This window comes from Taeniopygia guttata, chromosome 7, assembly GCF_048771995.1.
Source record: "Taeniopygia guttata chromosome 7, bTaeGut7.mat, whole genome shotgun sequence".
Lineage (NCBI taxonomy): Eukaryota > Metazoa > Chordata > Aves > Passeriformes > Estrildidae > Taeniopygia > Taeniopygia guttata.
In genome coordinates this window covers 14,166,815-14,190,900 of record NC_133032.1, presented here as the reverse complement: position 1 = coordinate 14,190,900, position 24,086 = coordinate 14,166,815, and the positions used below count along the sequence as shown (strand labels likewise).

Sequence of the window (24,086 nt, the reverse complement as noted above, 5' to 3'; positions counted from 1 at the left end):
AAGATTTTATAGTCCCAGATTTAGTGACCATGGTATAATAGAATGAGATTTTTTTTTTATGAAGACAGACAAAATATGTGTCATCAATAAACTAAAATGTTCCTCTGTAAGCCAGTAGTCTTCCCTGTATTTTCAATAATTGAAAACCTCAAAAAGAATTTTAAAAGGATATAGTCAATTACAGGCAAAATTTCCAATAGTAATTTAATATCTGTAGCCAGCAAAAAATTCCCCATAGGTCCTTACTCACCTGTACATGTGTACCTGTGTATAAACAACACAAAGGCACCCAAAGGAAGGTGCCTGTGGTGCTAACACAAGTTGACAGATCACAGTAAGACTGACCTGAAATTGCATTCCCAATTGTGTTAAAATTGAACATTGACACTCTTCACTTTTATTTTTTCACTCTAAAGAAAATTGAGAGTTTATGCCTGTAGTGACTTGTATACTAATAAACATGTCTAAGAATTCTTTTCAGTTCACTTTATAATTCAAAGCTGAAAACTTCACAAGAAAGCTGACAGAAGAGCTGCAGGTCTAATAATAAGTATGTACCCAACCAACTCCCAAGGCACTCTTGTCAGTGAGACAGTGATGAATTGGAGCTGAGCAGTGAGCCCACTGCCATCTCATTGCCTGACTTGTAAGCACCTTATGACCACTCAGCACCACTTCAGCCACGGGAGTCTGCTGGGACAAAATTAATTATCTGCCCTACACTCTTCTGAAAGCACTGCTGTGAAGGTATGTGGCTTACACTTCCAGCCTGAGGTGTTTTTTTCTAATTATTTGATATATTTTGCTTTATTAAATCTCTGATCACTCTGTCTTTTCCAAAGGAGCTAAAAAAGTTAATACCATGTAATTTCCACTTTTCCATTTTATTATTGAAAGATGTTTGTTTAGAAGTAAGAGTGGGTGAGAAGGGCATAATAGTAAACAACTGAACAACTTAATTGAAAGCTACCAAGTTAAACCTCTGGGTACTCTGAAAGTGAATTCTTCCATAAAGACTCTGGTACAACAAGACAGCAAAACAATAGCAACTCTGGGAGCCAATTTCCCCAAGTCGTGGGATTTCCCTCCCTGCCCCTAAAATAAAATATTTAAAAGTCAAAAATGTTTGCTTGAGAATAGCTTGCTCAGCTGTCACAGCTCCTGTTGGAAGTAAGCAGTGCTACCATTTGTTGTCCGCACCAAAAACAATTAACTTGTGGCTTTCAACATTTTTTGTTTACCCTATCACCCCCACACAAATGGCATTTACTAGAGATGGCTATCGCTTAGGAAGTGCCACTAAAAACATCTGCAATCCAGCTTCCTTGTTAATGTATTTATGATACATTTAAAGCAGACTTTGTTCAACAGTGACAAATAACAGATTCTAAATCACTACGCAGTTCGTCATCAAATTCCTAGTCCTACTCAAAAAACCCGACCTGCTCCTGAAGGCAGCACCGCTTCATCATCCAGCGGGAGCAGCCAGCCAGGCGCTCCTGAGGCGGGACAGGCCGCGGGCCCGCGCAGCGCCGGCCGCACCGCCAGGCCCGGGGGACGCGTGGCTGTGGGGGCGCCTTTGCAATGGCAGCAGGAGCCCCGAGCTGGGTGCCCTGCAGCCCTGGGGCCGTCTGTCACCCTCCAGAGCCGCCCCGCACACAGTGCACACAAGCAGTGCACACACACAGTGCACACACACACACACACAGCCCGGCACCGCGGCCCGCATCCCCCAGGCAACACGGACGGACGGGAAACATCACTTACTTACAGGCATGCACGGAAATGATTGGCCAGAATTGAATAAATAAATGTAATGAAGGGGCAGCATGCTAATGAGAGCTACAAATACCACAGAGGCTTATTTACTCTGCAGCCTTGCAGTGCATAACGGCATCATTGCTTGCATTTCCTCATCAAAATCCAACAGCTATGCCAGAAGGTGAAGCTACCGTCGGTAAATGATGTTGTAGTTCCTGCCTGTATCCCTCAGAGCGACTGATGAGGGTCAGGCTCCATACTATGCAACCCACAGTTCCTACTTCACATTAGACAATGGAATAAATATGTATATCTCTACAATTTATGAAAGAGCAGGACACAAACCAGCCCCAAAATCAATCAGGACTTCAAGTTATATATTCCATGAAATTATTTATGAAGTACTAAACAAAAGCCATGTATCTTTTTACCTGAAAGCCTGAATGCAAATTGTCCAATGCATTTGGATGCTAGTTTTTAAGAAGTATCCTTGCTTATATTTTTGGCTTTAAGCACAGAAAAACCTTAAAAAACTTAAGCAGCTCCTCTTCCCTTTATCCTTAACTTCACAGTATTTAAGTTGTCCAGTTACATATATTAAGTGAATTTTCCATCAAATTGTTATAGCAATGCAAGCTTTTACTCCTTTTCCCATGTTCCCTATTTCTTTGTGGAAAAAAATATATGAAGTAATGGAAAACTGAAGCAGAGCTGCTAAAAATACAAACCTCTTTCTGTAGGGTGGGTGTAGAGATAGGGGAGCTGTAGGAAAGAATTATATGCAAATGTGAGGGAAGAAAAAGGCCACAATTTTCCAGTGTGGTTTTTATTTTTTTGGCATCAATTACTCATCTCCCATTTATCACAAGTTTCATTAGTATACTGTATCCATATCTGTGGAGAGATGGAGAAATTAAAGACATGCTATTTATCTCAAAGCTGTTTTAGCCTAGTAAATATTTTCAGCTTCTATACATTTGTAGATGAGTGGTAGCTGTCTTTTATCTACACTCAATCCCTTTTCCAGGGTCAAAAAGGCCTATAAGAGAAAAATGAAACAACTCAACAGTGATCAAAACTCACTGGTAGGACTTCAAGTGGTATCAGCATTTAAAGATGTGATGGTGTTTGGGGATATTTTATTGAGGAAAGGGCACATCTACAATCCAGTTTTTCTCAGCATCACATCTGGCTCAGAGCAAGGGCAAAAAGAGATACTGACAGACTGCATGTAAATTTAAGACATTTTTACCAATGCTGCAATATATTATAGCTGCCTTGCTTCAACCTGACTTTCCACCTGCTTGTTCAAAGGGAAAACAATTCTAAACGTCAACCTTCAGTTACCAGAAATACATTTTAAGAGCAAGCAAGAGTTTTAGATGAGACAAGCATCTGTTGCTATCTCAGGGAAAATATTTAAGTTTTGGAATTAAGTGTCCCAATGTTTGCCACTGTGTACTCTAAACCATGACTTTTATGTCTTCAATTTATATTGAACTTAAACTTCATTTAGTTAACTACTGCATCTGTCTAAAGCAAGACATTTCACAATAAATGCAAATTCCTCTTTCTGATAAACAATGGAGACCAAAAAACTAAAATATACAGTAAACACTGCATCCTCAAACCAAAACATTGCACACCAGATTTGGGCTCCTCAGATCCAGAAGTAAATTAAGACAGCATAATTAACACAAAACTCCAGTAACATGAGAGATCAAAATCACATCTCTGTCTCCAAAATGCCAGATACATACACAAAGATGTGATTCTCTTTATGATTCTTAAAGAGACTCAACAGCCCCCATTCAAATTGCAGCATAAAAAGTTTACATAATCACACTTTCAATACAGTATAGATGGGGTAAAGAAATGCGTGTCTTAAAATTACCATAACTTGGTAGCAACACAAAACACCTTTCTGCTTCAGGAATTTTTTCTTTACGCTTTCTTAAGAAACTTGACACTGGGAATGTTTTAGAATATGAAGAGCCTGATCCACAGGAAAAACGTTTGGTCATTTTGTTTTCTTCCTATATAAATAGACAAGACAGGTGTATTTCAAAGTTGTCATTCCCTTGTAACAGTGGGAATGCTGTTCTGTAGAGATGCTCCTATTGTTATTTAATTGCACACTGTTCATTTTATCTCTGTATGCACTTACTTTAAGTACATAACTGCCTCATAAATTTAAATTTAAAATACACTGTACTCATTTTAGATGAATATAGTAATTATACGATAGTGGAAGGCCGTATATTTCTATATCTTCTCCATTTAAATTAGCATAGAGTGATATGTTCAGTGTTATCCAATCTTACGGCACATACTGCAGGTGTCACTGCGATATTACCAGGGTTCTCTGTAAAATAAATTAATAGCTGCACATAACTACGGTGAAAAAGTGCTTTTACATATCCTTTCTGATCTATTGTCTAAAACACCAACAGGCCTGCGTTCTGAGATGCCAAGCTGTGTCAGGATTGCAATATAAAATTACCTTTTACAGGAGAACCGTTTAAAAGCAGGGACTGCAAAGCACTTTCGCTTAGGGAGCGGCAACATTTGCAACTGGGAAATGATGCGCTTAAAGCCAAAGCACATTTCCCACCGCGGAAGCGCGCGTGCCGCGCGGCCCCGCCCGAGCCCGTGTCCGTGTCCGAGCCCGTGTCCGTGTCCGTGCCCGTGTCGGTGCCCGTGTCCGTGCCCGTGTCCGGCCGCGCCGCCGCGGAGGGGCCGGAGCGGCCGCGGCTCCGCCGCCCGGCCCGCGCCCGCCCTACCTGCCCGCGCCCCTCCGCGCGCCGCCGCCCCGCCCCCACATTTGCATGGGCCGGCCCCGCCCCCCGCGGGGCATGCTGGGCACGGCCCCCGCCCCTCGCCCCGGGCCCGCCGGAGCCCCCGCCCGGCGCGGCGTTCCCGGCAGACGCGCTGCCCGCCCCCGGCCCTGCAGCCGCAGCCCGGGCTCCTTCCCCTTCTCCCTTCCTGCGATTACCGAGCGCGGGCTCCGCCGTGCGCGCAGCCCCGCACAAAGCGAGCCCGTGCGGGCGGACCGCTCCGGCCCCGGCCGCGCAGCGCCCGCCACAGAATAAACGCGCTATTTATGCAGCACATTTCTGCCTTGAAATCATGAGTACGCGTGAAAAGAGATACTGTTCTCTGCATTTCGAGTTTTGTTTCTTTATTTCCCCAATCGCTTTTCAAGGGCTCCATCGCCTTCCTGCTAAAATTCTCCCCAAAAAATCAGCATATCTAATTTACAACCTTCAGCACTCAGAAAAGAAAGAAAAAAAACCCCAAACCCAATACTGTAACGAGATTTAAGGAATAAAACTTTTACATGGTTAATTTCGACATGATGTGAAATCACCGAGAATTTGCATGTCTCTCTCTAAGAAAAACAGGCCACTGAAATCTTTGGGAATAGTTTCCAAAAAATAAAATAATTACGTATAATTAACTAAGAACTACTATGAGAAATAATTACTTGCTCGAAAAATAATAACATATTTTGCATTAACATTAGAGTGAAATGCATGCAGAGGGTTATAATGGATCACTCCCATGTGTATACAATTGCATTAAAAAGAACACGAAACACCACTTTCAAAAATTTCCAAGAAGAATGTGGAGGAAAAGAACCCATATAAGTGCACTGTTAGATATGCTCTAATGTTACATTATGTTTAACCAAACACAAACACTACAGATCTCCTACTGAGAAAGAATTAGTCTCGAATACATAGCAGAGTAATAGATTGTTGTTACTAAATATTTTATGATATTGGTAAATGATCCATCTAGCATAAATTTAATTTTACTTGCTATCCCATTTTTCATGCACAATTGAAGTTTGAATTGCATAGGAATAATGGTAAAAACATTTTCACAATGAATTTGATCACAGAACTTACACAATTTATTTAGCTTGGTATCACACTGATGTGCATCCTTCCAATCCCACCTTACAAAATAAAAAAACCTGGCCTTATTAACAATAAAGAAATAGCAAAACCCCCATTTATATTTAAAACACTGAAGTGTGTGAAGAATCTATAAAACAACTGACCTGTTCAAATTGTTGTTTTTCCAATCCATGCACTGTTTTTATTAATTAGGACCCAAACCAGATTGATCGTCATTTTATAACGTTTGACATATTCACTGTCTTCCCACTTCCAGCAGAATCTTCTTAAATTTCCCAGCACTGTGTTTTATTGCTGGTACCATATGCTTTATTGTTCAGCCACAAGAGCTTCACTCTGCACAAAGACTCATTACCTACTGCTTGCTGAGCAGCTTCGGGCTCACTGAGGCTGCCTGTGTGATCACATGGGAGTTTTGTCTGAGAAAGCCAGGCATGCCACTGATTTCACCGGCTACGGATATTTTTATCAGCTGAGGTCTACTATGAGGAAGGAATAACAAATTCTGAGGCTTCTTTAGTTCATTAAGACAGCGGTTGTTATGGAAATCCCCTGAACTTTTTTTTTTTTAATTATTATTATCATTCCCACTGTAACACTGGTCCAAGAAGAAATTCAAGAGATTTGTTACAAGCAATTTTTTCTTGCGGGGAGTGGCACAAGCCATGCATTGTCTGCATCGCTCTGCACACAGTACACACTGAAATTAATATTCCAAAGAGGTAATATTTTGCCAACACTTGATCTGCCAGTGTTTATGTGGAGGACAAGCTTCAAAATGAAAAACTGTACCTAAAAAACAGCTCCTTAATTTAAATTTGTCTCATCAGTCAAGGGCATTATCATGTAATCTGGTCTTAAAGTGAGTTTTGCTGGCTTCAGGGAGGCTACTCAGGTGAATAAGAATTGGCCATTTGAGCAGGGATTATTCTCAAATCCAAATGACAAATTATGCAATACAGTGGAGTCTAATCTCTTCTTGGTAATAGTTGGTGATGCTGTGGGGTTTGTTTTCGTGTGTGTGCATGCACACATTTGGTTGGTTGGCTTGGGTTTTCTTGTTTATTTTAAACAAGAAATTATGAATTTAAAAAACATTTTTATAATGCTTAAAAACTCAATATTTACCTGAGTATTTCATATTAGAGTAAGTGAATATCTAAATTCAAATTACAAAAGCCCTTACAGAAAAAAGTAAATATTAATAATTTTTTTTCTCTGATCCATTATCAGTATCAGGGTTCCATGCTAGAATATTTGGAGATAGCTTGATTCCTACTGCAGAGTGAATTCCCTGAATATTCTAATTTAAAGCTAGCTTTCTACAAACAGCTAGTGATGAGAAATTAACATCTCTCCTCCGCCCTGAAAACTCGTACCGAACACGCAATTATCCATAATATTAACATTGCAAAGATATTACTATTCTACAAAACAGTCAATTATCTCTAGAATAATTCAGTGCCTTTTGATAACATGAGATAGCAAAAAAACCTGTTTTCTCATTAACATTCCACAAATGAAATACCTCCTTCTTCTATTTAAGATCTCTCTCATTAGAATAAATGACAGCTTGTAGCTCATAGTTGGCATTATTCTGGTCCTATCAAAGTCAGTGGAAGTTTTGCTGCTGATTTGCATGGAAGAAGGGACAAGCATGACTAACAGATTCATTCGCCTTACCATGTCGTCAGGCAAATCAATGACAAAACTCATTTCTTTATTGTTCTTGGCATCTTGCTTGGTTTGTATGATTACTGTTTTGTAACAGTTGATATGCAGTCTCTATGATTACACTGAATTATACAAGATAGTTAGCAAAGGATTCAGAATTACCTACAACTAAATCCAGTAATGAGTATCTTCTATGCTCTCACATTCATTTTAGTTTTTAAAAATGCCATTATCAAGAATAAGTGTATTCTGAAGTACTACCATTTTCATCTATCCAAAGACAAGGACTGAGCAGATGTTTTGTGGCTGAGAACCTTCCACGTCTCTTAGGCAGGAAACGCTCCTGTGTGTACATTAATGAGAAGAAATGAAAGCAGACTAGAAAGATTGCTAACGAGCAGCTGGTTTAGCTATAGCTATGCATATTTTTTTCCCCTGGCGATACCACTGATGATGTCACAATGCTCATGTAGGAAGACATAAACAAAAGGCAGGCATTTTTGCTGCAGTAGCACTAGGAGAAGAAAGAAAACCCAAACATTTGACAGATTGAAAGAACAAAAATTGGTCAGGAAAAGAGTACTATTGTCACATTTTTCTGTGTGTTGTTATATACACTATGGAACAGTCCTCAAATCCTGAAAGGTGGTTACAGGAAAACACGTTCAAGGACACGATACAGTTAAACCAGTTCAGAGCAAAGAGTTGTTTCTGCAGGAGACAATAGCAGCAAGCAGTCTCCATGCTGAGAGGCACCCTCGGTTAATCACTTCTTTAAGGTTGGTGGGGGGAGGGAGGGAAGCTTCAATCCTCCATAGTGGAATTTTGAATTTCCTAAATATAACTTGACATTTTTAGGTAGCTAAATGATATTCCATCCCATCATCTCCTCTCACAGAGTTACTAAATAGAAGGCAGTCATTGTCAGAGCCACATTGCTGAATTTCTGCCCAAACATACTATTGAGGAAGGGCATTTCTGCCACCACAAAAGGGATTATAGATCACCCAAGAGATTCACAGGAGCCAAAACCTAGGCCTCCCTTGTCACACCACAGAAGGAAGAGGTTCAAATGACAATACTTCCTGATACCCCTCCTGTAACAGCCAGTATTTCCTCAGGAGAATCCAAATTCACCTCTCCTTGAAACAACAGTGGGGGAATACAAATGCTTAGCAGTCTCCTCCACCCAGGGTCTCCCATGGGAGTCGAGGCAAGCAAGGGCTCTCTTTTCTCAAATAAAAGGTTCCTTGTGAATCCAAATGGAAACAAATCGAGAACCTTCTGACCATCTGTAAATATGGATAAACTGTCAGATCCCACATCTACTTTGTAAGAAAATTAATAGGAACATTCTTATGCCTTCCCATTTCACAGAAACTACAGCAAAAATGAACTGTTTAAGGAAATTTGGACTCTGAGTAATCACCATCATGAATAAGTAATAATTTTATAAATCCAGGTTTATTCTACTCTATATGTATTTAGACTCGAGTACTTTTACAAAGATTACATGCATTGAAATACATATCTTGGACAGAATTAAAAAACAAATAAAAAAACCCCAAACAAAAACCCAAAGACCCACAATAAACCAAAACCAGCCATATATCACGAATCAGACTAAGCCCATTATTTGGACTTCAAATAATTTGACCCTAATACAACTACATTATGTTGTTGGGTATCAAACTCAATCTGCTGTTCAGTATCCTGTAGCATAGTTGGATGAATCACATTAGAATCAAACTTATGGGAAGAGCACTGTTCAATTTCATGAAACAAAAAAGAGACAACTCCCACCACTCAATGCCTTGTTATTCTAAAGGTTGGAATCCTGAACCTTGCAATAAAATGCAAGAGGTCTGGTTTCTTCATATGCACCAGAAATGTAATAACTTCCATACCAATTAAGTAAACAGAGGGTTTTGCTGAAACTTTTACAGTCTTCTAGTGACAAAACAGATTTGAAGCCCAGGATTTAGAATATGTATTCAGTGGACCATGCTCTACTCCAGCTCTTACAAACAGCATGGTTCATATGCCATGGCTTGCAATTTATGAGCTACAGCAGCAGCTCTAAATGCCTCAGCACTGGATTTCAGGCTTGGAAATAGATGATTTGTGGTCGTTTCTTCGGTAGGTTCTATAAACCTTGCCCATGCAAACTCCTCTAAATTGAATTTGGGATGAGGCATAGCTGCAAACTTCCCATGGAATTGTGCCATTACAGAAGTTCTACAGAGTTAAAAATGCTCACCTGGGCTAAAATAGTGTCATGTTAATTAATCTAAAATTACAGTCAGTAATACTGGGGTAGGATAATCTTACGTATAAATTCTACATATTTCTTTCTAGACCAAATATAATTTAATCAAATAAATTTCCTCACCCTGGGCCCAAATGTCTAGCTTTCTCTAGATCAGTCACAGCTAAACAATCTTCAAGCAGTGTCATGTTAACTATTCAGTTCAAATACTAGGGCTTGATAGATTTCCATAGCCTGCCATGACAGGAAGAATGACATTCTTTGGGTTCCTGGACTGCACAAATATGAAAATATTACTCATTCATAAATGGTATTCTCAACAAACAAATACAACCATGTTTTGAAATAAGAGTCTAGTCAGTGAAATGAATGGAAATTGATAAAATCTATTTGAAAGGTGATATCCTCAGATCAACAGATGGATGGAGAAAGCAGTTTATAAGTGAGGGGCAGGCCTGTGAGCAGCTGTTCTGATTTCTGGCACTCAAGCAATCCCATCACCAAAATTCATACAGTGACTCCTGGCATGTCAGTGTAAGGCTGCCATTGCTGCCCTTCACTTCTACTTCTGGCACCCTTACTCTGCCATGCCAATTTCAAGGACACCATCTATAGTGTGCTTTTTTTTTGTGACCTTAATATCTGCTTGACCAGAGGCAGCTTTTTAAATCATGGGGTAAAAAACTGGCACAGTTTGAGAATGAATTCTCTTTACACATACTGTGGCATATAGCACAGCATATCCCTTCCCAATGATTATTAGCACAAGTCTTGAGATTCTTGTTTTTAATGATACATTCCTGCTACATCTTACATAAGCTACATTTTTCCAAGATAAAATTAACCTCTTCCAGGCTGATATCCCAGAGGAGAGCACACTTCCTTTCAGAAAACAGCACTGAAAAATACTATGCTTTAGAGGAGTTACTGTACACAAACAAAAATATTCCTCTGCAGTAAACACACAGAGTTTCTTTTTTCTTTCACAATCTTTCTCAAAATCAAAGAAATACTAACTTTGGCAGGCAAACTACTGTACTGAGAGGTATATAGCCAAGTAGCAAAAGAATCTCTTGACTGCTATTTATTCAGATGATATGAATAACCAAAACAAATAACTAATAATGTAATGCTCGGTACAGCCATCGTTCAAAATGGCAGAAGAGCTTGGATTCTTTCAAATAAAACAAAGTAAGTTCTATCTGAAAGAGCAAAGTGGTCATTTTCTCAGAGAAAAAAAAAAACAAAAAAAAAAAGACAGAAGAAGGCAGATACTTGAAAAGAAATTGCCGAAATTGCCTGTGCTGTCTGGTATGGCTTCATAAGCCAGCTTTTCTCCATCCAGTTTCCATGACACCTCAGACATTCCAACATGATCCATGCTGAAGAGTAATTCAGAACTACACAGAGTATGCTTGGTGTGGTTAGAAATTGTAAGACATAAACAGAAGAAACAAAGGTGCCTTTTGGCTTATAATTAACTGAAATACTTCTTACTCCATCCCTTTTCCTTGCTTGGTCACTAAGCACACCTTTTTCATAGTATCATTTTCCAACTTAAAAATTTCACTTGGCTGTTGACCAGAAAAAGTTTCAAATTAAATAAATTAGGAGATATTTGAAGCAAACATGATAGCTAGTATTTTCTCTCTCCAACTGTTTGGTTCTTCTAGTTCCCTTTTACGTACCATAGTGAACTAAAAAAAGTTTACTAAGTCAATGTAGTTGGAACAGGAAAAAAATCCCAATGGAAACAGACTGTTTTTCCTTCCTGGACCTTCCTAAAGTTCCACTGCTGCTAAACCAGCAACATTCCCTCATTTCTTGTTTTCTCAGCTTCCACAGTGAAGCAGACAAGCTCTTTAGTTTTCATCTTCCACAGAAAGATGTATTTTTTATAGTTACAATCTTCAAATGTGTTCCCATCTACCATAAAAACAAGTATTTTGAGTGGAGACAGATGTGAAAATATACCAGACACACAGACATATCTAAGCAGCAATGTAAGTAGGTTGTTACATTTTACAGCAGTTAGTTTATGAAGCATTCCAACTTAAAGCACGAGACATTTTCAACATACTACTTAGAATAAAATAAATAATGTTATATAGTGGACTTTCAACCTAATAGACAAGAAGATATCTAAATTCTAAAATAAAAGGTGCCTGCCTAGAATCGCTGAACATCAGCTTAGGATCTCATTCCAGAGAAGTGAATCTACTACAACATTTCTTCCCACTTTTGTACATCCCACATAGAACAAAATCGTATACAGCTTAAAAAAACACTGAATTCTAGATTGTACGGTACTTTTTGCTATTTCAAATAACCTTTAAAGAATAGAAACTGATTCTTCTTTAATAATTCTGTCCATTTCCATTTGGCCAGCATTGATTTCTCGTGTATATAGGAGAGCTTGAAAATAATTTCTATTTACTTCGTTTGTCTACCAGCATCAGTGATAACATCAGCACATCAATGGGAACTTATTGCTTATGCTGAGTTTTCTCTACCAGCACAACACAACACAATTCCTCCCAGACCTCACATCCAGATACTCCATGGCAGCAGCCTACATTAATAAAGTAAAAGTTTTTTGCAGGTAATTTCCTTCTCCTACCCTAAAAGCACAATAATGATTTCACTTGCCCTAACATCAGTGTTAAAAAATTTAAATGAAAAATCTTTTCAAATACTTTAGCATCCAAAATAATTTTCTTATCATATATATATATATATATATATATATATATATATATATATAAAATTTCCAACAAGTTAAAAGCTGAACTGCTGCACTTTTACAGCAATTTTTTTACTATGCAATTGCAACATCTAAGGTTTCAGAAAGTACATGAGCCAGCAGTATATTCTCACAGCCCAGAAATCCAAGTGCACCAAAAGAGGAGTGGCCAGCAGATCAAAGGAGGTGATTCTTCCCCTCTACTGTCAGAATAGTCCATCTGTGGAACTGAGCCAGCTCTGGGGTCCTCAGCACAAGAAAGACACAGACCTGTTAGAGCAGGTCCTGAGAAGAGCCACAAAGATGATGAATTAGATGATCTTTAAGATCCCTTCCAACCCTTACTATGAAAGTAACCCAGTCCAATTCAGAAAGTTTTCTAAGAAACACTGACTGTCATTTCTTTCATATAGGAAGAAGATGGATATCGTATTTAAATAGCCACATTCATATTAGCAAACCAAGGGACAGTTCCAGGATGCTCTCGTATAATGTTAGAGATCAAAATAGACTGATTTTTAATTTGATTACACTGTTTCCAGCTGATGTTCAAAGTTCAGAAAACTGTTATTTTGGTCTAATTTTCCAAGAGCATAAAGGGTTAAGTATAGTCGCCACATGCCCTGAGACCATGCAAGGATCAACATTTCTGCAACACGATCAAGTTTGGAAGTTCTTTTGTAGAATTAGTTATTGAGTGACTGTTTTATCTAAGACTGCTACCTAAAAGGGATCAGAATTAAACAATGACCTTAATTAGAGCATTTTTATAACTCAAATATCTTTCAAGATTTCAGCATTTCAGATACCATCATGATTTTTTTAAAATTAAACTACTTGAAACCTACCACCTGGAGAACTTAATGTTTCAGTTAGATTTTTTGTTCGCAATCTTAAGCAGACACACTTATCACTCTGACAGCAGTACAATACCCAAGGGTTGAGGATGTCAGATTACAATCCCTAAAGACTGCAGCCTCTTGTGTTGGCGCACTTGCAAAGGAGGAGTTTTTTTTCCCTTTTTAAAATCATTATTCAACATATTTTCCAGTGAACATCTTAAAAAATAATTAGACTTTCAACCAGGATTACATTCAGATACTTTGCATTAGGATCACCGATTTATGGTGCAGACAAAACCACAGGGACGGCTGATATCACCTGATACAAAGTTGCATCATCTGACAGTTTCCTGTGTTGCAGAAAAGAAGCAATTACCAACTCAGTATGGTTTTTGGCATCCCTGCAATGATTTTGACTTCTCAAAGGGATTAATTCATTGGCCTAACATCTTTAGGCACTGAGGATAATATTGTTTCCATCATAATATTTTCCCTTTTAGGAACATGAGGACCATGTTTATTTCTGCTATATTAAGTTGAGATAATACTAGGCTTGTCAGATATTTTGAAATAGTGTAGTCAGTGTGTCTATTTTGACCTTCCAGGTCACAGCAAAGGTGCAAGCTGACAGCACCAGCTGTCATTTGCTGTTAACAGACTTCTACCACATCAACAGCTCCAAGCTCATAGGGGAACACACCAGTTTTTTGATTGAAGAGCAGGAAGTCAAGATCCTTGGCTCTCTCTTTCCATCTTCTGGGGTGGGCAGATTTCAGTGACACTAGCACTGTTCTAGGTGCCAGCCTGGAGTTGCTCTCCTGCCCTATGTCCACTTACATAGGCTCTAGGATACAGGATTGCAAATGCAGACTTCAGTCATTTAAGATTTCAAGACATAAAAAGATTTGCCTGTACCAAACATTCTACTTTTTCAGAGCAAATTATATTCTCTCTGCCCTGGGTGTCTTAGATTGAGAGACAGGAGTGGCCCATTTACATTCAGAAAACATATTCCATGTCATTTACAATGGCAATGAGTTCATAACTGTGCAGCATGTATCCTGCAGTTTTTCTTATTATCTCCAGCACTGTAAGAATTCCTGAAAAGCTGTCACATTTAGCTTGCTACATACTTACAACAGCAAATTGGTACATGCTCTGTGCTGATCTTCTTATTCTTTTCTGTAGCTGCAAAATTGCAAACAACTCAAAAATTGCTTTCTGATCATAATCACACAGGAGCAGACCCAGATCAGCAACTGCCAGCCTTGTCGTGACATTAGTGTGTCAAGCAATGACACAGGCAGTTTGAAGGGAACAGCAGTATTGTGAAGTAGACAAACTGAGATGAGTAGGAAAACCAAACCCTTTGAGGACATGAGAAAGGGGTCAGAGACACAAAAGCCTGCCTACTTTTCTAGCTGTAGAAGCTAATCTAATTAAAAAATGCTAATTTCCCCACAAACCTCGCCTGATGCCTTAAATTAGTATACCACAATAATGACAGCATTTACAGCCTTAAAAGCTATATATAGCCTGATATATAATCTTAGAAGCTAAGTATTTTAAATGTCAAGCAGGAAGCAGCAATGGATTCAAATACCTAGCATTGCAGAGAAAACATCTTGTAACAGTTATTTTTGCACGACAACTGACAATTTTATACACATAATGACAAAGACAAGTTTTAAAAGAGATTTTAAAAACCAATTAAATACATTTGAAGGAATTGCTCCAAAACATTTGAAACAGCATAGGATTTAAAAAATTTTAAAGTTACCAATATTAGTGAACCCTGACTGCTAAGTGGACAGGAATAGACCAAAAACTTGCCTCTGTTTCAAGAGGCAGAGACAAAGAATGCATTTATGACACTAAAAAGTGATGCTAATGGGGATACAAATAGATGCATCCGCAAGTCAAAGTAACATCACTTTTAAAGCAATATTGAGATATACAAGAGAACACAGCAAGAATGCATTTTTTAAGATGAGGATTTTTTTGATATTGAGATGGAAGTTGCTAAAAAGTTTGCATATGATTTTTCTTTCACAGCTGAGTTCAGTCAACTGTCTTGGAGGAGAGACAAACTGCTAACTGGAAAACAATCTCACAGTAAAAATCTGAGAAAGATACATATGTTGTTAGCACAGACACTATACATAAGCTTTTCTCTTTTTTAGATTAACCAGAAAAAGTACAGATGGGAATGAAAAGGCCACTAAAAATATAACTTTATAGCAAGTTGTAAGATATGGAAGGAACAAAGTGACTTTTCAAAAATAAACTGAATTAAAATAATTAAAAGAATAAAAGAAGTAAGAGTGGAAAAAGGCACAACATTTCAAAAAGCCAACATTTCAGAAGATGAAATATAGTAAATTCTTGAAGATGAACTGTGAAAGATGAGGCCAAAATGTTTATTTTGAGATCTAAGAAATATACTTTTATCTAATACATGCAAAAAATAAGGTACTTGGGTCCTAAATTAAATGAATGACAGAAAAAAATTAATTGAATGAGAATACCAAAAATAACATACTGTGGCACTGATGGTCAATTTTTGCTAGGAACATAACTCTATCCATTAAAAAAAGAAAAAGCAATAAAAAAGAGTTCCCTTGCATCCTAACCCTCCAGCAAACACAGCGGTAAAACTCACAAAGTGCATTGAGCAAGCAGAGCAAGATTTGAAAGGTTTCACTCTGCTATAAAAAAGCAGAGAATTTGGTGAAAATATACCAGTGACCTCAGACTACTATCAATGGGTGGGAAATGCCCAAACCCAAACACTAGACAAGCTGACAGCTGAGTCAAATACAGCCTGAACCAGAAATGAAAATTCCTGCCTGTCTGCACATCCATTGTTTTGTTCCATGCATACAAATGAGGTGAATCTGCCAGTGCTATCCAACACTGTGGTCTCTGGCCAACACCGTCATCAGCCAAAGTCAAATCGGCAGGAAACAAACCCAAAAGTTGTGATGCCCACACAATAAATGTCAAATAAAATGTAGAGGAATTTTTACTAGACAATGGGTAACCAATGAGGACTCTCAAGCCATAGCCAGACTGCATACAGCTGAGCAGTAGGAACAAATAGGATGCCAAGCACTTATTAAACACTACACTACTCTTATTTTCAGTATACAGGTGTTATTAATACTTCAACTAATGGTTGTATTTCAAAACATTTCTCTGGACTGCAAAAAGAAGAACCCACTGAATTGATAGCAGTAGAAATATGAAATCAGTTTGCATAACTAGTCGCATCCTGAAATCCACTTGTAACCAGGACTTCTGTGAGACTTGGAGCAGTCTAACTATTCCATACCTAGCATCTCAATTAAAAAAAATAAAATTTAAAGAACTAACCAAGTATCATTTGTTACCCATCCCTCAACTGTGCTTTTAGTGGTTACAAGTAACAGGTTTTCTTCAAGACAACCAGTTATAGAGAACCTGTCTCATTGAACAAATCAAAAAAATTAAAAGAAGAAAATATTTTGCACTTTCAGCAATATAGGTGGAGGGGACAGAAAATTTTAGTGCCAAGTCTGGAAATTTAAGTCTGACATGAATTTCAGGATTCTATTTCTAAGTTAGATCAGTAAGTGGATGGGAAAGTATTGTTCCTTGTGATACAGGGTGATATCCTGACACTTGAATTTAAGAGACAAAATAAATACTCCACATGGGAAAAATTTAAAGCATCTCTTAGAATTTTAGTACATATGAAGCAGTTAAAAGCCATTTATTTCTCCTCTCAGAGATAATCCCTACTAATTGCTCTAGTTGTGGAAATACATTTTGTGGGAAAGGATAATGAAGCCTACTTGTCAAATTGCTCATGTCATTATTTCACTGCAGATTGCAAATACTATAGCCAGACCTATTCCCAGCACGCTGAATATCAGCCTACAGAAAAGGACCCTTGCATAAGCCACTCTGACCTTTCTTGCTAGTTTCTTCTGACCTTTCTGACCTCATTAGACTGGTATAAAGAAAATAAAGGAGCTGTTGGGTACTCTTGATGGATTAGAAATAACAAGAATGTGTCTAGGACTTACTTAAGTACTAAACCAGACTACTGAATTATAATGCTTTTCAAACAATCAAAAGGATAATAGGGATAGTGATGAAGAAATAGAGGTAGAAAGAGATTCTTAAAATATTGTGAATAGTATGTTTTTTGGAAATTGTTCATCAGCACCCTTAACTACTCACTCTGCTCCCATTTTAGATGGTTGATTTTTTAAGGCCCCATTTGAATGAGAACAAGTATTAGAAACCAATGGTTCCAGCACAATTATTTTGATTAACCATGAATCCAACTTAAGCACCTTTCTGAAAGAGGGCTTTAATCTCCTCTGGCCAGATTTATTTAATGAATTCTTCAAATTCCCAAAGGAAGGAAACTCTAGAGGATAGAAGTCTCTGAATTCCCTGTGTCACATTTCAAACACTACATCATACTATCAACGAAATCTGTGTCTTACCAGACAAAAGGGTAGAGATACTATCAAAGTGCTTATTCTTTACATATTACATACCTTCTCCAGTGGAATTACTTTGGGTTTTTAAACTGTCTCCCAGCCCTGAAATGGGCAAGTCATGTATTCTATAACTTACATCATAAGAAGTACAAACTTACAAATTAATTTTGCTCTCTGGATAGTGGATTTTGTCATCACCAGTAAATAGTTATTTATTTAATTTTAGCTATTACTGGCACCTGAGCAAAACTCTCAGAAAGGAAACACAGGCCATAACTTATAACACAAACCCCAAGTACTACAACATAAATTTTACAGCAATTGCAACATAGGACACATCTTCTTATCTTTTTATTCTGGATTTCTAATTTCTAGGTAAAAAAGTGCTATGAGGGAATTTATACTCACAGAAATCTTTCAAGTTCTCATATATTGCGATTTCTAATTAAAAGCTCTTGAACTTAACCATTGGAAAGTATTTATGGGAAGAGAAGAATTTTTCCTTTATATGCTTAACCACTCCTAAAAGAAGACACTAGTAGATAGGCTGACCTCAGACAAAGGGTTCAGGCCTTATTATGCTATGCATTAAAATGCAGGCAACCATCACATAAAATTAAATTATGTCCTTTTCAAAAATAAGACTATGCCATCATTTGTTCCTGAAATATCCTCTGTTCAGCTGTCCTGCAGTTTTATAGATCCTGACATGGGAAAACTGTTGCATTTGTGATAGTGGTGATTGTCCCCTTCAGAAATGTATAGCCTCTGGTAAATTTCTGCATGTCTCACATCTCTCCTACGCCAAGTGCACAATCCAGCCCCACGCTAGCACCACTGGAGAGGCTGCAAACACTGCATTTGTGCAGGAACTCTCATCAGGCTTCATCCCCAAGAGCTAAAATGTCTTACAGCAGCCACTGAATCCGGATACCCTCACACTGCACACAGAGCTAAGTTAGATGACACAGTGGTTAAAAAACAACTTAATCAGGTTGCTAGCACAGATTTCACGGTTGCTGTATCTGGGCAGCTGTTCTAGCACAATTGGATTAGTGATTTATGCTGTCTCTCCACTCTCCCCATTTTAAAAGAATGGATTGAGATTTGAACATGTAAATTTTTCATCCTCATCACTCTTCAGACCTTGTGAATGCAGAGTCATTTCAAGACCTGTAGAAGGGTTTTGGTTTGTTTTTTTGTCTGGGAGATTGTTTGTTTTGCTGTGGTGGTAATTTTTCCCCCCCTTTGTTGTTAGCCAGAGATTGTGGTAAAGATAAATGGTAGACAAGGACCTTGTGTTTGGATATTCAAAATAAACAAAAAGAAAAGTCCAACAAAAAACCAAACAAACCTAAAGCAGAATTGAAGTTGGCTAGCAATTCCTTCCTCTTACATGTGATATGGGTTAAACATTTTTCTTCAAAATTGGGTTTGTCATCTTACAATAGGCTTCAGGATGAATTTTAAGCGTTTTTAAACACAAAGGTGCAGCTGGAAAACTGGGGGTTTTTAGCTACGTTCTTCCAAAAGTGCTAATCAAAATCCCTGCAGAGATGTAAAATATAGCATCATGTTTTGTACCATCAAATGGTACAAAATGAAACTGGACTTGTATAATTGTAGAGATATATGCACATGAATAACTACTACTGCACTACTGACCTTGCGATCTCCAAGAACGCCAGTTTCTCTTAGGAGATTTTTAGACCTCAGAAATAATGTTTTCAGTCTTTAGACATTTCCTTAGTATGTCCTTTTAAAAATGAAATTTATGCCTCATTACTGTTAAAATTATATCACCAAAGTCTTAGAATTTCTATCAAAAATGATGTGATGCCATATGCAAACTCACAGAATAAACAGAAAATTCTGTTTGTTTGCAATGAAACCCAGTTACCATATTAGGGTGAAAAAATTCAGAAGAGCATATTGATATATAAAAAATAGATGCTCAAACTGCCAGTATGCACATTTGATTTCTGGTACACGTGAGGTACTCCTGCTCTGACACAACAGGGAGTCTGAAAACCTTCCTGTATTTCACTGAGCAGGGCAAAATTCAGTAATTGCAAGGACAATTAAACATTAATCCTGCTTACCATGGCAGGTGACAGACTTGCCATCTGTTGAAGTCCTTAAAGTGAGGTTGGATATCTTTCTAAAATATATTTTTGGATATAGTTTTTGGAAAAGCAAAACTAAAAAAACCTGAACATTTAATCCATACTGCAAAATTGTGGTCATCATATGAAGAGAAGGGGGGGATGGCACAAGGCAGTGACAGTAGCTTTGCCATTAGAGATGCCTGTTTGTGTCAGGGTTTAACCCCAGCCTGCACCCAAGCCTTGGGCAGCCACTTTCCCACTGCCCCACCAGCAGGACTGTGCAGAGAATCGAAAGGTAAAAACTGGAAATCTCATGGGTTTAATAGGGAAAGCAAAGACCACACCTGCAAACAGAGCAAAAGAAGGAATTAATTCACTGCTTCCCATGGATAGGCAGCCTCAGTTACCTCCAAGAGAGCAAGGCCCTATCAAGGGCAAGGTTACTTGGGAAGACAAAGTACTCCAGATGTCCTCCCTCTTTCCTGTTTTTTTCCCCTCTCTTTCCATGCTGAGCAGGATGCCATGTGGTCTGGAATGTCCCTTTGGTCACTTGGGGTCCCCTGTCCCAGCTGTGCCTCCCAGGCACCCCCAGCCCCTCTCCAGTGTGGCCATACAAGGAGCAGAAAGGGCCTTGGCTCAGTGCAAGCCCTGCTCAGCAATAACAAAACATCTCTGAATTATCAACCTGTGTGCAGCACAAACCCACAACACAGCCCCTACCAGCACTGTGCAGAAAAACACCTCTACCCCAGCCAAAACCAGCACAGTGTCCCTTCAGCCCCCAACCTGTGATCTGGCTTTAAAATAATGTAGGAATCCTAACTTAGTTGGTCTTAGCTTTGGTACAGACTCCAGTTAGTCCTCTGGTGATTTTCATGTCCTCCTTCAGCATAGACCATAATTCTCTGGGCATAGAGCTCTTACCTATTGTCTTAGCTATGATCTTGAGAAACAGAGCTGCAATGACAGCCCTGCTTTTGTGACATTCTACTTAAGGGATACGTAAGAATTTTTAGGACCAAAATGATTTGTGGAAAAGAAGTTTTTGATCATTACGCAGGAAGTGTAGGTGACAATTAAATTCGGCATTATTAAACTACATCAATTCCCAAAAGCATTTAGTAGTGGTTGTTTCACACGAGTAATTAATATTTCTTGCCAATACTACTTAAAAATGCCAACTGCTGCTGCTGTTTGCATGTATCAGAGTGTACACAGATGGACATAGAGCATATAACTCCACTTTTCTGAAGCAGGAAAGAAGGTAACAAACAAAAAACTTTTTTTTTCTGAGATATGCAAACAAATGAGTCTATAGCTAATATAATAACACATGACTGAAGTGCTGGTGCAAAGCATGCCATGCAGTATGGATGAACCTGAGTGGGCTGTATAAACCTCAAAGCAATAAACAGGCTACAAAAGACACATGGGCAGAGAGGAGAAAATGGAAAATACATGAGACACAGGGATGTGGTTCCATTATCAGCTGCAGGATACATATGATGTTGCACATGGGAACAGTGAAGAAGGGCTGCAAAATATGGATCTGAATAGATTCACCTCAGCCCTTAGTAGTCCCACAAAATGCCATGATATCTCATGGCTATGACAGGGTTTTTGTAATTAGCAGGTAATCCATTAAATTATGAAAAACAAAATTTGGTCTCAAAAGCCTCTATTGTCAATTTCTATGTTCTTCATTTATATGAAACTAAAGATTCCTTCACACTACAAAGCACAATAAACAACTCAAAGTAATACACTTCATTTATCTAAAGACTACCGAAGTCACCCCAATTAGAAAAAATAATAAAAAAGAAACAAGTAAATCCTTTCTTGAAGAACCCATTTTAACCAAATGTTATGAAAATCCAGGCCTGTCTCATCTGCAAGCCAAAATTCTAGACAAATCACAACATTTAATGCCTTCCTTGGGCACATGCTGTGACCCAGCACCTCCTCTTCTGTGTTAATCTTATTGTGGGAAATGTATCTTTAAAATGCCAGCTCATTTTTATCTGAAATGTCATGTTTTGTCATCTCTCCTAGCTCTTCTGTCTATCTGCAGATTAGTTTCATTTTTTAAGAAAATTCTCACTTCCTTAAAAGCAATGACAAGATGAATTTACTACAGCCAAAAGCATTTTTTATGCTTATTCGAAGTCCAAAGTGTGGGCAGCTTTATTCATATTGTAGCCTACTAACTTGTAATGTTAGTGAAATAGATAAATTCACAACAAGTCTTTCCACTGCAAGCTATTATAAACCATAAACTGGTAGGCATACAAATAATACATTATTTTAATGCAACTGTAACTACTTAGATTGTGTTGCCTTCTTCCTAAGAACATACAATTGGGCATGACAGCAAAGGTAAAAATTTCTACTGATTTTAAATAGTAGTGTAATGAAATGGTATCTCTGCTCCAAAACTTTTTATGTCCATTTCACCCTAATCACGCAAAACTAAGAATACTATTTAAGTAAAACAATGTGTGAAAGATGAAAAATAGTAATAGAAGTCAACGGGTATGCTCCATTAAAAAAAAAAAAAAGACATATGATCACTTTTTGGTAAAATGTAGGTCACCTATGGTTGCTATAGTAACCACTGCTCTACAGATGACCACTGCCTACGGCTGCTTTCTTTGCTAGCAGTCATACCTCAATTAAAATAAGAAAGAGTTTGGAATTGACATTAGATTAGTTGCAAACAAAACTCCCGCTTAAACATTTTCAAAAGCATCTCCTAATATCCTTGTCTAAATAAAATACTCAGACAACAAGCTGACAACAAACAAAACCTACTTTTCAGTACTGAGAAACTGTTCCTTGTCTGTATCTAAAGCCTGATGTTTCCAAAATGGAGAAAAACAACTTTACAAGAAGTTGCAAATACAAAAAACATTTATACAGAGCAATTCACTAAACATCAGCAACTCAGAAATTCAACAAGCACTAACATTAAGTTAAGCTTCACAGCAAGTCCTGCCACAGTGTATTCAGTACCTTCACTCCAAGTGGGGGTTAATGGCCTGGCACATTATTATTTTGCACACAAGCACCCAGAGAAAACGAATCATGTGACAAGGCTGGAGCCAAAGATAATAACAGCTGAAGCCTCACTTGGGATGAAGTCATTGAATCTTCAATCACTTTGATGGTGAAGCTCCCTTTCTCACCACTATTACTCTGGGGCATACATAGTTGATGATGAATTCATTAAAATACAAAAGACTCCACATTACAAAAAGAGTCTTAATTGGCTTTGATAGTGAACTGGGAAATAACAGGACGACAAGCCAATGTCCTTGATAACTGCTAACTGGTTTTCCCCTTCAGAACAGTCATATCACTATTACGTAAGTTCAGACTAATGAGCTGCTTATCTTCTCTCCTTTTCTTGTTTGGTTTTTCTGTTTGTTTGTTTGCTTGCTTTGGTTTTTTCTTTTTGCTTGGTAGGATTTTGGTTTTTGGGGTTTTTTGAGGGTTTTTTTGCAACAGGTATTATAAAAACTCTGAAATATAAACTTTGAGGACTGGATGCTGCCCATATGCCTTAATGCTATTAGCACTAAGGCATACATTGTGGTAGGGTAGCATCAGTAGTCACAGTCAGAACACCAAAAATGCTGCATATTAAGTGGACAAAATAATGATGATCAAATTGCTGAATACCATCTGTGAAGAATCACATCCCCTCACTTCCTTTAAATTCTCAAAAGCTCTAAACAGACAGATGAACAGGTAGATAAACACAAGACACCACAGCAAGACTCCTGGGAAGCCAAACAGACAAACCCCCACAGAACAGAGACAGCTCATGAAAGCTTTACAATCAAACAATTAATGTAACTGTTTTCAAGTCACTGAATTGGCAAATTCCAAAGAAATTATATCTTGTTTATAGTCTCCTAACTGCATCACTACAGTATTTTGTAGGAGGAAGAGGATTGATGTTCAATTTCTTTATATTCCTGTAAGGATCAGGACCTTCAATACACCTTCACACTCAGCGCACACCAGGGGACTGCCCTGAGCACCAGGTAAGACTAAAACACACATGGGAGATGGGGCTGGTGTACAGAGGAAGAAAAAATGAAGAAGTCAATTCCATCTCCAACAAGCAGAATAGTTTCCTTTTTCCCTAATGTTTCAGTCAAAATTCTTGAAATCTTTGCCCATGGGTCAGTAATTTCCATGGATTCATTTCTCCCTGCAGTTTATAAGACATCAACTACATGCATTTACTATATGTGGTTGT

General features: G+C 38.2%; 1 protein-coding gene across 5 annotated transcripts in view; it reads right to left on the bottom strand.

The window, feature by feature from the left end:
• CSRNP3 (cysteine and serine rich nuclear protein 3) overlaps window positions 1–24,086 on the bottom strand; it is a 99,218-nt gene that overhangs the window by 37,249 nt on the left and 37,883 nt on the right. The window contains exons 1-2 of one of the 5 annotated variants that reach the window (XM_072932197.1): window positions 4,265–4,404; window positions 2,490–2,655 (exon numbers count right to left, since the gene is read on the bottom strand). The exons of 2 other annotated variants lie outside the window; for them this stretch is intronic. The gene's annotated coding sequence lies outside the window, so the exon portion shown is untranslated. Of the gene's footprint in view, window positions 1–2,489; window positions 2,656–4,264; window positions 4,488–5,830; window positions 6,080–24,086 lie in introns of those variants that run through there. 2 more of the 5 variants (XM_072932196.1, XM_072932198.1) reach the window with 2 other exon arrangements.